This window comes from Saccopteryx leptura, chromosome 3, assembly GCF_036850995.1.
Source record: "Saccopteryx leptura isolate mSacLep1 chromosome 3, mSacLep1_pri_phased_curated, whole genome shotgun sequence".
Taxonomy (NCBI): Eukaryota; Metazoa; Chordata; class Mammalia; order Chiroptera; family Emballonuridae; genus Saccopteryx; species Saccopteryx leptura.
Genome location: NC_089505.1, coordinates 78,043,809 through 78,059,293, shown reverse-complemented (window position 1 = coordinate 78,059,293; position 15,485 = coordinate 78,043,809). Strand labels below are relative to the sequence as shown.

The 15,485-nt window shown below is 40.5% G+C and overlaps 1 protein-coding gene, 1 long non-coding RNA gene and 2 pseudogenes across 5 annotated transcripts in view; 2 read left to right on the top strand and 2 right to left on the bottom strand.

Moving 5' to 3' along the window:
• LOC136399334 (zinc finger protein 91-like) overlaps positions 1 to 15,485 on the bottom strand; it is a 944,498-nt gene that overhangs the window by 518,879 nt on the left and 410,134 nt on the right. The window lies entirely within an intron of this gene.
• Positions 1 to 15,485, top strand: part of LOC136399322 (zinc finger protein 91-like) — a 388,962-nt pseudogene that overhangs the window by 166,277 nt on the left and 207,200 nt on the right.
• Positions 1,949 to 3,911, bottom strand: LOC136399380 (uncharacterized). Its single transcript, XR_010750143.1, has 3 exons — positions 3,641 to 3,911; positions 3,269 to 3,588; positions 1,949 to 2,608 (listed from the first exon to the last, which is right to left on the bottom strand). It is a non-coding gene; the product is annotated as an uncharacterized lncRNA (long non-coding RNA).
• On the top strand, positions 6,807 to 8,281 carry LOC136397148 (E3 ubiquitin-protein ligase TRAIP pseudogene; annotated as a pseudogene).

Genomic DNA, 15,485 nt, shown 5'->3' with positions numbered 1-15,485 from the left:
TGAAATGATGTTATAAAAATATTTAAGTCATATTTTATCATAATTTTCTATCATTATTGTTATATAATTTTCTTTGTTCATTTTATGCCATTTGTATCATCTCTACACCATTTTGTTTCTTATTTTTACATTCATCACGTTTAAGTGAAACACTGCATTACCAGTACAACTGGTACGAGATACAGGTGTAAAAAATACCATAAAAAACATTTTCCCAATTGCAAAACATATCAAAATATATAAACTTGTACTTCTTGGCAGGCTGAGGCGTAGATGTTACATCCTAGCGAGAAAGACTACAGCAGACCCAAAGTGAATTTTATAAGTTTTATTGCAGACCTGCACAGGGACTGCAGGCAACCCATGCAAGGGAGCACTGCAGGTAACCCACACAGGGGAACACTGCAGCCCCCCAAACCTGCACAGGGATGCAGGTAACCCACACAGGGGAACACTGCAGCCCCCCAAACCTGCGCAGGGACTGCAGGCAACCCACGCCTCTGAAGAGACTGGAGCACTGCAGCCCCCCAAACCTGCGCAGGGACTGCAGGCAACCCACGCCTCCGAAGAGACTGGAGCACTGCAGCCACGAGCTTCTAAAATGGCTCCTTTTTATAGGATGGCTATCTAGGATGAGCAAGCATCATACAGAAGCTGATGTGGCTGTTAGTCATTGGCTAGGGAGGTCGTGCGCAGTTACAGGGGGGGTATTACTCAGTGGAGAATTTCAAACATAAACTTCTGATAAGGGTCTCTGACTCAATGCAGGATGTTGCTGAACTCTTTGTTTTCAGCATCACAGGGACCTTGTACACTCTTGGCAGCCCCAGCATGTCAGTACTCCCTGAATCTAACATTCCCCCATCTCTTCTGGGCATAAATCAAATCCTTGATTCTTCATCAGTGGGGAGAATGGCATAAGGCTGGGGCTCATGAGAATTTTCTACTTTAGCTGTAGCTATAAGCTAATTAGGTCAGGGGTCCTCCCTAGTATGTGCTGGCACGCTGATAGTATGCCCTTAGTGCTACAAGCTTTACGGACTAATTTCTTTCTGCCTTGCATTTTTCTTCTCTGTACTAACTTCTTACAACTTGCACAAACCTTCTGCAACTTACACAAACCTTCTGCAACTTACATAAACCTTCAACTTTTATGCACTTTCTTATCCAGAAATAACTGGCCTTCATAACAACTTACTTTTCCTTTTCTTTTCAAAAGTACCTACACCTTATACCTTCTATTATCAAAACCATACAATTCCTTTCTAATTTATCAGAATTCTTAATTCCTAAAAACCTTAACCTTCAGCAAGGACTAAGTTAGTACTAAGTAATCCTCTTTTAAAGATTGCTTTTGGAGGTGTCCTTTTCCTAAGTAGCCTATTGGACACATGACCAATATTCACAGATTATTCTATAGTGGTAGCTATGAGTACATACATAACTTTCATTTACCTTGTAGCTTCTCTCTCAGCCAAGGGACTTACACCCCCTTTCTGTATGACTCATAGCAGTACATGCATCAAACCTTAGGATGACTTACTTGGCTTTCCTTTACCTTAGTTTCCCTCCCTCCCCAAAGTCTAATTAAAAGGAGGTCCTTAGTGAGTTTCTCTAGGCATTAGCCATGTGTGAACCAGTTAACTTCTGGTTTGTGGCTGAAGCAGGGCATGCTGTCCTTCTCAGGGTCAGCTTACAAGGGTTGGCGGGGTCAGTCTTCGCTGTCCACAAAGGTGTCTCTGCTGGGACTGCAAGCTTCAGCTGGCTGCGGTGGACCCAGGCGGGTATGCCTTCTACCTTGGCAGTAGTGGGAGTAGTCAGGATCATGGTGTCTGGACCCGTCTATGTGGGAGTCAGTCCTTGGGTGGTGTACTGCTAGAAGTGCCTCTTGGACAGTCTTTGAACAGTTTTCTCAGTAACCTATAAAACCTGTAAGTACTTAGGGAAAGGGTGTTACATTTCTACACTTTGCAGTTAGAGTTTAAGTCCTAGTGACCACTGCTTCTAGCTGGAATTAGCAGCAGGTCCCAGCCTATAATAGGCATGGGGCATTGAGATAAGAGAAATAAAGGATACACTAAACATAAAGCAATAAAACCAGACTGTCAATACCCACAGTAGAGATCTTTGAGGGATAAATAAAACTAAAATATTCAAGCAAGGCATAGTAGATGGCCCTTGTGTTATTAGCTTATCTGCTACTTGGAAGAAATACCTTAGGCTCCTGAACGATGTCCTTAGGCCTTCAGTGGCAATTCCCAGCACGCTGGGCAAGGTCAGGTTACAGGTAGCTGGAGCAGGGCTAGAAGAGACTGAACCCTCCCTCCATGGAGCAAGGGGGCAGCTTACCTTCTCATGTCCCTCTTTCCACAGCATAGGTGTGTCAACCGGTGGGACCGGGAAGCCTGGCAGGCTTCAGTTCAATGACCTTTCTTTCCACTCTGGAGCAGGGCCTTGATGAAATGCTATGAAGCAAGCCCCTTAGGGCGCTGGAGCCAAAAGTTGGTATTTCCTGACTTCTTTTGGGCCTTATTTGCCTTTTCTGTTACTTCCTTGGTCATTATAGACCTTAAAAGCCATACTCAGAAGATCTCACTGAGGGGCTTGACTAAGAGAACAAAATTGGGTATCCTGTATTTAAAGAAGCCTAAAGCAGTGGGTTTAGAAGGGTCCATAATTCCCTAAATCTTCTCCTCGGGTCTGGCTCCAGATAGGAGGTGGGGATTCCCCGGAGCCAAAGCAGAGGAGGGCAGAGGGCTGTAGCAAGGTGATGATAACCTCTAGCTTACTGCACTGTTATCTTTTGCCTGACTAAGCAGTGGCTCAGCCCTTGAGCTGGTGCCCAAGGGGGAGGGGCAAGTGCCTGAAACTGTGAGGGGAGCCTGCCGCTTCTTCTGCAGCCAGTTGCAGCCTGGCTGCCTTTTCTTTCTCTACCTCTGCTGCTATACTGGCTGCATACTGACCATGCCACCTGCCTGCAGGTGGGTGCTGGTGATAGTACGCTAGACTCTCTATGTTTTCTATGGGTCTAGCAATTCTTGGTTTGGCCAGTCTGCTCTTAACTTGGCCATTCTAGTAGCAGACAAACAAACCAAATATGCACACAAAACAAACAAAACTTCTAAACCAAAACCAAAGGGAGAAGGCAGCATCCTGCGTTCCCCGACTGACTGGGTGGGGAGAAATCAGGTGGTGTCCCGCCTGCTCCACTACACCCTTTTCTAACCAGAGCTCTGTTTCCAAATATTCAAAGAGGAAGCTTCCTTACCAAACAGTCTCAAGACTCCAAATGTTTCAAATCAGCCAAATTCAGTTTCCAAATGGCAACTGCCAGAGGCTGGCCAGCTACCAATGTCTGCTGCAGCCCACTCCGTGAGGAGGAGTCTTACACGGCCAATATCGCTGCGGCCTCCATCTGTTACATCCTAGTGAGAAAGACTACAGCAGACCCAAAGTGAATTTTATAAGTTTTATTGCAGACCTGCACAGGGACTGCAGGCAACCCATGCAAGGGAGCACTGCAGCCCCCCCAAACCTGTGCAGGGACTGCAGGTAACCCACACAGGGGAACACTGCAGCCCCCCAAACCTGCACAGGGATGCAGGTAACCCACACAGGGGAACACTGCAGCCCCCCAAACCTGCGCAGGGACTGCAGGCAACCCACGCCTCCGAAGAGACTGGAGCACTGCAGCCACGAGCTTCTAAAATGGCTCCTTTTTATAGGATGGCTATCTAGGATGAGCAAGCATCATACAGAAGCTGATGTGGCTGTTAGTCATTGGCTAGGGAGGTCATGTGCAGTTACAGGGGGAGTATTACTCAGTGGAGAATTTCAAACATAAACTTCTGATAAGGGTCTCTGACTCAATGCAGGATGTTGCTGAACTCTTTGTTCTCAGCATCACAGGGACCTTGTACACTCTTGGCAGCCCCAGCATGTCAGTACTCCCTGAAGCTAACAGTAGACAAAGACAATTTCCTATTGGTAGACATCTTGGGAGGAGTTTGATGAAAAATATCCAAGACACAAAACACAAATTGCTGTACTGAGTTTGGGAAAACAGTTTTAATGGTGCACATGGAGATGGTAGTGCTGCCAGAAGCTGGTCCACACTGTCGTATGCCAAGCTGGACAACACTTGCACTGCCAGATGCAGAGCAGTCTTGGCTAGCTATTGTGGTCGTAAAGTCGAACAGTCTTAAGTAGCATAGGTCGTAAGTTGATCAATACCTAAATTCCTAAAATTGAAAGATTTTTTTCCAAACTTTATGCCATAATGACATTTCACAGACTGAATTACATTTTTTTTTTCATTTTCTGTTACATGAGGCTTTAGAACTTTTTCTATATATTTCTGCATCGCTGATTCCAAATCTAACATCTGTTTATTGGTGCATGCTCTGGTTTTTATGCAATTTTAATTTCTTATTGTTACAGTTAATGGCATGCATTGGTTTTTAAATTGGAGTTAAAGGGCAACAACTCTTAAGACTGAACATAATCATAAGGCAATTAATGTTTAACAAACATCACTTTTACATAATTGGAGTTGTTTTAAAATGTAAAAATTATTATCTGATAAAAACACCCTCTTATTTTGTTTTAAGATTGAATCATGGCTTCTTTGAGTAGGTGTAAATGTAAGAATAGTCCTGACATCTTCCGTTATATATGTGGCTGTTACACACTTCAACATCAAAGGTGCGATATTTCATCATTTGTGACACGTGCATATATTGCCTATTTTCAAATTCCCGTTATTTCTATCTGATCCATACAAAGGGCATTGACAAGAACAAAACAGTATATGATCACATATCCTAATATTCCTTGTTTTAAGATTGAATCATGGCTTCTTTGAGTAGGTGTAAATGTAAGAATAGTCCTGACATCTTCCGTTATATATGTGGCTGTTACACACTTCAACGTCAAAGGCGCGATATTTCATCATTTGTGACACGTGCATATATTGCCTATTTTCAAATTCCCCTGTTATTTCTGTCTGATCCATACAAAGGGCATTGACAAGAACAAAACAGTATATGATCACATATCCTAATATTCCTTCAGCAATACGACCTATCCCACATTCTGAGGCACTCCCTGTTCCAGTTTTCAATGGCTTTATTTATTCTAAGGATGAAGAAAGTGAACATGGTGATCAAATGTATTTTGATAAGATGCATGAGGAAATGGTTGTAGAATCTGAAGGGTCTTCTTCTGATGCCAAGCAGTCATTAACCCCTCAGCAGTTTAGCCAACCCAAACTGAATGACTTAGTAAGAGAGTCAAAGAAAGCAGCTGAGTTACTAGGCTCCAGGCTTCAAGAAAAGAATGTATTTCACTGGTCAGTAAAGTATCCCATTTCAGGAAGCATGAACAAATTTTTGTGGATTTTTCTGAAGAGAAACACTTTGTTTACTGTCATGATATCAGTAGTGTTGTTGTGAGTCGGGAGCGCAGAGAGAGAGATCAGCAGACGAAATCATCAAGGACTAGCAAAGGACCACCGCTCACTCAGGCAAATGGCCCCGAGTTTGCGCTGTGTCCTATTTTTATTCACAAGACTTCAAAAACCTTGTTTACTGAGAAATTGGCATAACATTAAGTGTAACTTTTACTTTAAAGATACATGGATTGCACCTGCAAGATAGCTTAGTAATAACATAATATCAGAAGGCATTAATTGCTATTGCTTCTATGGATCCTATAACATTCCTCTCCTTATCTTAAGGGATAACCTTGGAAAGTACAGAAATCTTATGAGAATGTTTTACTGAGAAAAGCCCAGCAACTGCCTCCAGTCACATAGACCTGTTTCAGTGACCCGCCTTCAAGTCACAAAACAATTCTCTTGGCAAAACATTCTTTTCGTGTTGGCTGTGTTCCCATCCAAGGCCATGCAATGGGTTATTCCACTACATTTCCCCCTTTTTGTTTATGCTGAATGTTATGAAGCACCACAGAAAACACAGCCTTTTGTCGTTCATCCCTTATTTCTCTTGCTTTGATTTTTCAACAGACTACATATAAAAGAAAACATAGAATTAATACTATTATAAAAAATCTTACAGTAGATCTCCAAAATCCTTTAATATATTCAATAGGATTTAATTGTGATAAATTATCCATTAATCCCTTCAATATAGGTTGACCTGTCAGAATTTCTAATTTTCTTTGAAAACCTTCATGAATATGTCTTTGTAATTTAATGATTTCCTTAGTTACATTATCATGATTTAACAAATGCTTTTTAACATTTTCCTAATGAAAATAAGTATGATTTTAAGAAATAGGGGTAACACAAAAAGTAGTTACATTCTAATCACATCTTAGTTAATTTGTCTTTGCAGGCTAACAATTTGATCTCTTAACACAATTATAGTCTGTTCTAAATCATCAACTTTAGTATTAATGTTACTATTTATAGTTATTGAGAAGTCCACAGTTGTTCAGAATCTTCATGCCATTTTTGCACAAAGTGCACAGTCTGTATACTTTGATGTAATGTAACTCCAGATATAGCAGCCACAGTGGTTACAGCTATTAGTCCTATAATGATGGCGATGATCAGTCCAACCAGTCTCTTGGTTCACTTCAAGGACTTAATAAGATGTTGTAACAGCATCATGAAAGGGGAACCCTGCTACATCTGATGCATCTGTACTGGAATCTAGACTCCTGTTCAGGTTCTTAAAATGTAAAGACTTTGACTATTTTATTAAAAAGAACAGAAGAGTTAATACATGTATAAAAAGCACACTTAGAGTAGAGCCAAATTTGAAGGTAGGTAAGGTGCGGGGCCCGGCTAAGAAGCCCAAACCGTCGTGGTTTTCTGGGCTACCCGGCTCTTGAGTCCAGCGAGCATGCCTATCCGCGTGTTATGCACCATTTACTCTGACTTCTTCGACCACTCATGCAACGTGGCCACCATCCACTATGGCCACACCTTCCACCTGCAGTGCCTGATCCAGTGGTTCGATACAGCACCAAGTTGGACCTGCCCACAGTGCCGAATCCAGGTTGGCAGAAGAACCATTATCAATAAGCTCTTCTTTGACCTTGCCCAGGAGGATGAGGGTATCTTAGATGCAGAATTCTTAAAGAATGAGCTGGATAATGTCAGAGCCCAGCTTTGCCAGAAAGAGAGGGAGAAACAGGACAGCCAAGCCATCATCAACACTCTGCGGGACACGCTAGAAGAACGCAATGCCACCGTGAGAGCTCTGCAGAAGGCCTTAGATGAGGCCGAGATGCTGTGCTCCACCCTCAAGAAGCAGATGAAGTTCTTGGAGCAGCAGCAGGATGCGAGCAAACAAGCACGAGAGGAGGCCCACCGACTCAAGAGCAAAATGCAGACCATGGAACGGATTGAGCTCCTACTCAAGAGCCAGCGGCCTGAAGTAGAGGAGATGATCTGAGACATGGGCGTGGGCCAGTCAGCAGTGGAGCAGCTGGCCGTGTATTGCGTGTCCCTCAAGAAAGAGTATGAGAACCTCAAAGAGGCACAGAAGGCCTCAGAGGAGCTAGCTGACAAGCTGAAGAAGGACTTGTTTTCTTCCAGAAGCAAGTTGCAGACAGTCTACTCTGAACTGGACCAGGCCAGACTGGAGCTGAAGTCAGCCCAGAAGGATTTACAGAGTGCTGATAAGGAAATCACAAGCCTGAAAAAAAAGCTGAAGATGCTTCAGGAAAACCTAAACCTACCGCTGGTGGACAGTGAAGCTGTGAACCGCCTGGTTCTAGAGAGCCCAGCTCCTGTAGAGATGCTGAACCTGAAGCTTCGCAGGCCAGCCTTCAGTGATGATATTGACCTCTCTGCCACCTTTGATGTAGACACGCCCCCAGCCCGGCCCTCTGGCATTCAGCATGGCCATGCCAAGAAGCTCTGTGCAGAGAAGGCACACTCCCCCACTCAGAACATTCCCAAGAAGATGCCCAAAGGCTGCAGGAAGGAGTCCCAACTCTCACTGGGTGGCCAGCAATGTGTGGGAGAACCAGATGAGGAGCTGGCTGGCGCCTTCCCTGTCTTCATCCGGAATGCTGTCCTGGGCCGGAAACAGCACAAGAGAGCCTGGGCAGAGCCCTGTCACAGCACAGATGCAGTAAGAACAGGCTTTGATGGTCTTGGAGGCCGGACCAAATTCATCCAGCCTATGGACATGACTATGATCTGCCCACTGCCTGTGAAGCCCAAGGCCACGGCTAAGCAAAGAGTGGGAGCCAGAAAGTGCTCCCTCCATCCCAGGCCAAGCTGGACGCTTTCCTCTGGTTGTGAGAACAGGGAGTCTGATCAGTGGCCAGATCAGTGCTTCCAGTTTGTGAGCTGAGGACTGCCTCAGCAGTATGTTTGAACTCTCTTCCAGGACCAGCCTCCAGGGCAATGGTAGACCAGAAGACGGGGCTGAGGATGAGGCCCAGACGATGTGCTTTTTCAGTTGTGCCCTGGCCTACCATGCCATGCTGGGCCTGGCTGTGGTGGCTGTGACCAGCTCACTGCTCCTGCCAGCAGGGCTTGCTCCATGTTGCAGGTTTCCATTGAGATCCATGGCCAGATGTTGGACAGCTTCTGATCCTCTGGACCAGTCTTGTTGATTGTATGGACCAAAATGCATGAGGCTTTGCAGGCTGATTTAGCCTGCCCAAGATTCTGCCTGGGCAAAGCAGGATAGGGGATGGGGATGGTGGTTAGGAGGGGGTGGGGATGAAGTTTCTATATTGAAAATAAAAAACGTAAGACTCTTAAAAAAAAAAGCACACTTATTGCAAGTTATTGAATAATTTTCAGCTATTTGGTTTCACCTATAATAAACATATAAGGCAATCTAACACAAGCAAATATGAAATGATTCATTCTTCTTAAAGATTAACATAATATGATTAGAAGAATAATTTCTCCAGATTTTTCCTTTCTACACTGACATATGTTTAAGTGCCATGGCTACTTTCCACAAATGATATTGTATAGGACCAAATTTTATATGAGGAGCTTGAGGTGACATCCCTCCTCTATGCTATATGATAGTATGATTACTTTGATCACCAGCTGTAATTAAACCATTGTTCTTATGCCACCTTAAATCAGCACCCTGCCCTTTAACTTGGGCTGAGCTATGAGGGCTTTAATTTATAACGTTTTATGTACAGATGTATTACTTTTAAATCTATATCCTGTAACAAACTTTTTTTTTTCATTTCCTTTACTGTTATCTTTGACAATAGAGAGCCAAGCTTGAGCTTCTATGTTTAAACAATGTGGCTCATGTCCTATACATATAGGTAATTCCTCAACTCCTGTTGTATGATTTTCTAATTTTATGCCTTCTTCTGAAGGTGCTAAGGAACTTCTATCATTAAAAGGTCCTAGAAGCCAATTAGAGTCATTAACAAAAATAGGAAAGGCACTATTTTCCTAATGAATAGCTCTACTTAATGGAGGATTAGGAACATATGCCTAATAACTAAAATTTTCAGCTCTACTTACAGGAATTGTTACCAAAGCAATCACTGCTAAAAACAGGTTAGTAGCATTTTTTTTTTCTAGTAGCTTGTAGCATATTTTTACCATTAAAGATCAGCTTTTTAAGTTGAACCCAACTTGGTATTTTAGCCTTTTTAATACCAAGCAGCAGCACCTTTAAATTCTTTTGGAACTTATTTCTTCCATCTCAGCAATGGGCAGATATGGAAAGAATCTATTGTTCTTATTCATGTTGTTAGTTTAATTCTGCGAGCAGGACTCCAAAGGACTTCACCGGATTCTGCAATGACACAAGCAAACCCTCTTCCCCAATGTTGCACTACACTAGGTACCTATTGATCTAACTCCCTTCTATAATGTATAGGTTGATCAATTTTAGAACTGTTACTTTTCATCTAATGTCTGCAGCAGTCAAATTATCTTCTCCTGTATTTAAGAAATTTAAAGTAAATGAAGCTTTGTGTAACATAATTCTAGGGAATAATCTCGTTTCTTCTCCCCCCTTTTGTTTAAGTAACATATTTTTCAGAGTGCAATTACTGCGTTCAATAATTGCTTGTTCTTGTGGATTATATGGAATTCTAGTGTATGTTTAATATTCTAACATGCTAAGAATTGTTGAAATTGAGTAGATGTATAGGCAGGACTATTGTCATTTTTAATTGCTTTAGGAATGCCTATAACATTAAAAGCTTCAATAAGATGTTGAATGATACAATTAGCCTTTTCTCTAGGCAAAGGTATGGCCTATTGAAAGGAAAAATAAATATTAATAAAACCATACATAAGATAGTTTTTTTAAAAGAAGAAATATGGGCAATATCTATTTGCTACAGGTTATTACTGTGTTGCCCTCTAGGATTCATTCCTCTCGGTAATGGAGGAGCATTTATAATATTATACTGAGGACGGTTTCTAACAATATTCCAAGCTTCTCACCAGGTTATTTTAAATTTTTGCATTAAATCTCTTTTATTTGTATGAGTCTTTGTATAAAACTTAGTAGCTATTTTTATTGATCTAATGAGTAATTGATCAATTTCATTATCTGTAGTAGACATAGGTCCTGGTAAAGCTGTATAAGAATGAATGTGAGTTATATAGATAGGCAAATTTCATTCCTACAATAAAAGTTGTAACTCTTGAAACAATTTGTGCAATCTAGAACTATTATTTGAAATATAAACAGTTTCTATAAGTTTAATTGTATATTCTACACATTGTGAATCAGTAACAATGTTAATAGGACAGGATGTTTAAATTTTGTCTTTAACTATAATCAAACTACACTGATTTAAGGTTTCAGAAGCATTTTTAAGGATGACTGAAAGTTCATTATTTTTATAAGCTATTAATCTGTCATTTATATAATGGATTATTAAAGATTGAGGATATTTTTAACAAATTTTATCTAAAGGTTGATTTACATAATGTTGATACAGTGTCTGACTATTCAACATTGCTTATTTAAGTAATATAAACTTAGTAAGAATAGTTAGTTATGCTTATTGTTATAGATACAACAGCTAGTATTGCTAGAAAGAGTCAATGATGTTTTTTGAAATCTTAGTCTTAATTAAAATATTTTTTCCCTCCTAGGTAAGTTTATTTAATTGTCAAATTTCCCTTTTTTTTATTTCCAACTTATGCCGAAGCTTCAATTTTCTGGAAGGTATCTACTAGTCCCGTATCTGTGGAAATAATAGCAAATTCTCACCCCTACATTTTGTCTACATTGTTGTTGTAAATTAGCAAACTGTCCATTTAAAAAGTTTATTTTTTGTAATATTAATAAGAGGGTTAGTATTAGTATTTTGATTAGCTTGAATACAAGCCTGATTCTCCTACTAAGTTATAAATTATAACTCTTTCACTTTTGAAAGAACAGTCCAAGCTAACAGTTCTAAATTTTCTGAAATAAAACATTCAGAGTCTATGAAGGAGGATAGCAGTTCCTGCATATAAAGACAATTAGTTTTACACTGGGAGCAAGCTGTTTTTAACTCTTTAAGAGCTTTGACAGAAGTTTGGTCATAGTGAGTATAAAAAACTCCTTGTCAGAAAGTTTAGACTGTAATTTAAAAAGTTACTCTTTTAATTAATTATAAGATAAATGTTTTTCTTTATCAGAGGCCAAATGACCCTTGTTATTTTTCTATTGTAAAAGAAATTTTAGAGCTTTGTTAGGGACTTCTCCTAAGCCATGCAGCTTAGTGACTACTGCCTAATGCCGGGGTCCAGCCCCAGGGGGGATCCAGGGGTCCCACAGGAGGAGACGGCATCGGCAAAAATCGAGTGAGAGAGCCGAATTCTTTTCTTTCTCTTTATTCTCTAGTTAGCATTTACTGCCAGGCATCTCTGCCAAATGCTAGTACAGCTCCTTTTTTATACACACACACCAAGTTACAATTACATGGTATTAATCATTGCTTCTGTTTCACTATGTTTACATGTTTCCAGATAACAGTTAATTTATATCTATAAACTACAAATCAGGTGGCAAATCATTCAAAGTACAATTAAAAAATAACTTGAATAGCGATAACAACATTGGTAAAAGCTTTTAAAGGATTAATACTAACTAATAACTCAACTTTACTGTTGTTGTGAGTCAAGGGGCAGAGAGAGATTAACAGACGAAATCATTAAGGACTAGCAAAGGACCACCGCTTGCTCAGGCAAATGGCCTTGAGTTCATGCAGTGTCCTAATTTTTCTCACAAGACTTCAAAAGGCTTGCTTATTAAGAAATTGTCATAACATCAAGAGTAACTTTTGCTTAAAGATATATAGAGTGCACCTGCAAGATAGCTTAGTAGCAACATAATATCAGAAGGCATTAATTGCTATTGCTTTTATGGATTCCCCCATATTTCTCTTTATTATCTGAACGAAAAACCCTGGAAAGTATATAAATCTCATGAGAATGTCTCATTGAGAAAGCCCAGCAACTGCCTTCAGTCATAAAACAATTCTATTAGCAAAACATTCTTTTCTTGCTGACTGCATTTTCATCCAAGGCCACGCAACAGGCCACTTCACTACACTTTACCTAAGATTCTAATGTCTAGTTAAACTTTATTCATTTACTAATTTACACACTAGTTAAGTTCTAACTTTATTCTTTCTAACATGATTAATAAGAAGAAATTCTCCTACAAACTTAACCCTTTATGAGGGATATTATGGCCAGCCTCTTATATTTATGAGCCCAGTTCAAGGGGCTTACAGGCTTTTCTGTGGAACTTACACCTTCTGTCTTATTTCCAAAGAAATTACTACAAATCTACAGGGAAAGCATGGTACTATTATCCCTGTGCCACAAATAATAGCACACACCCAGAAAAAGGGGGGATATAAGGCCAGATTAATTCAAAAAGTCAAAGGGGGAAGTATCATTGTGCCTTTCCTTTGCGGTGACTTTGTCAACCCGTAGCCATTGGTCTTCACTGCGGTGACTTTGTCAACCAGCAGCCGTTGGTCTTCTCTGCTGTGACTTTGTCAATCAGCAGTTTTTGATCTTCTTCTGCTGTGACCTTGTCAGCCAGCAGTTGTGGGTCTTCTCCTGCTGTGACCTTGTCAGCCAGCAGTCGTTGATTGGCTCTCGACAGCCTAAGTGGGCTAAAAAGAAAACTAATGTTGCTTAGTAATAAGAGATGCATCAGCTTCTATATCTAAATTCTTTTGTACTGTTAAGTCTATTATAGGGCATCAGAGGAACTAAATTCCCACTTTCCTCAGTGCCTCCTTTTTCAGGATGTTGCCTCACAAGAAGCCAACTGTCTGAAGCAGCTTGAGATAAATTCTTTTTTTTTTTTTTTTTTTTTTTTTAATTTTTCTGAAGCTGGAAACAGGGAGAGACAGTCAGACAGACTCCCGCATGCGCCCGACCGGGATCCACCCGGCACGCCCACTAGGGGTGATGCTCTGCCCACCAGGGGGCGATGCTCTGCCCATCCTGGGCGTCGCCATGTTGTGACCAGAGCCACTCTAGCGCCTGGGGCAGAGGCCACAGAGCCATCCCCAGCGCCCGGGCCATCTTTGCTCCAATGGAGCCTTGGCTGCGGGAGGGGAAGAGAGAGACAGAGAGGGAAAGCGCGGCGGAGGGGTGGAGAAGCAAATGGGCGCTTCTCCTGTGTGCCCTGGCCGGGAATCGAACCCGGGTCCTCCGCACGCTAGGCCGACGCTCTACCGCTGAGCCAACCGGCCAGGGTGAGATAAATTCTTAAAATGACTTAATTTTATTTAATTCCTTAGTTTTACAAATTTGAGCATATTTTACATACAAACAAGACAATTTTCAACACAGAAACACAAGTATAACATAACTTTAATTCTAATACTTGAATTCTTATTTGATTTTAAACTTTGAATACATCTTACAATGTATTAACCAAATTAGCAAGTCTTAAGGATCCATATTCTATTTAATTTAAATTTAAATGAGCACTACTTATAAGTTCTAATTTTAAAGCAAAAAATATATGGATGAAACTTTTTTCAATATAAAAGCTGGCATTTTTAATCTTTGTATGTAAACAATTCAGACCTTAAAAATCACATTTTAGACATCAAACAAAAACTAAACAGAAATTAGAATCAGACAAACCAGACTAGACAAACCAAAGAGAAACCCAGGATTTCAGAGCACAGTCAGACTAGAAAGATGCTTGCCTGATTTTAATCAGGGCAATTTCTGACAGAGGGACTGACGATGGATGAGACTAAACAAAATTTCCCCAAGAAAATTCTCTTGGCAGCTGCTGGGATATTTTCTACAGTCAGATCCAATACATGTCCCCTGCCTCAGTTTCCAGGCAAAGAATAAGAAAGAAACAAAATGATAGCTCAGAGGATTGTAGCTAAAACGCCAAAGAAAATTAGTAAATATTTATTTATTTTATTATTACAAAGACTAGAGAATTCTAAGGACTTCATGATTTTTCTATATATCCTAATTCTAATTGAATTTGTAACAACTGATGTAAAGCTGCAAGCTTTTTTCCCTTGTCTCTATTTCCAGTGATTTGCATCCAGGCTTTAAGACAAGTGATCTAATCTGAGCTATAACAGCATCAGTATAATCAGTTTGTTGTCCCACAGCTGCGTAAGTGCCAACACCTATGAGCATTTCAAAAGTAGCTCAGGGAGATTATTTCTGGCATTCATGCGAGATATTCGAAGAACCTCTTCTCTCCACCAAGATTTGAATTGTAAATATTGTCCTGGTTCCAAAACAGTACTAGCAAGTAAATCCCAATCCAAAGGAATCATTAAATGATCATTACAATAGGAAGAGATAAGACCTTGAACATATGAGGACTGAGGTCCATACGTAGCAACAGATTGTTTGACTAGCTTTAAGAAAGTATATAAATTCAGTTTGGTCAAATTGGATATTATACCCTCCCCCAGAATCTGGAGCATTAAGAGGAAAAGGTTGTCAAATAATTGGAAAAATAGATGCAGAAAAATTACTAGAATTAGATTCTAAATCATCATGATGCATAAGCACCTGTTGCATTTCAGAGATTTCAGGGAATTGAAAAATCCTTCCCCTGCCAGTACCAATTAATTTTTTACCTTGAATTGGAGGAGCCATAGGCTCACATATATCTTGCTTTTGAACAGGATAAGCAGTATACTGATTTCCATTCTCCTGTTGTTCCAGTGTAAATTGTAGTTTACTTAATAAGTGTTTTAGACAGGCAACATCATCCATAGGGACTCCCTCTTTTTTATAAGAAAGAGGGATGAAAGCCTGTGGATGGCTGAATTTCATTAATATTATCAGTAACTTCAGAAGCAGAGACAGTATTGTCCAAGTCATTATTGTGTTCATTCTGTGCTGAATCAAATTCTTCAGGCTCATTAAAAATAAGCTCACTCAAGTCTTTAACAGAATCTCCAGCTGATTGCAAAGGTCCAAGGGCTGTAGCAATAAGATTATAGGTAGTCCACATTTCAGCATCAAGTGGATCTCTGTGCTGATGAACACAGCA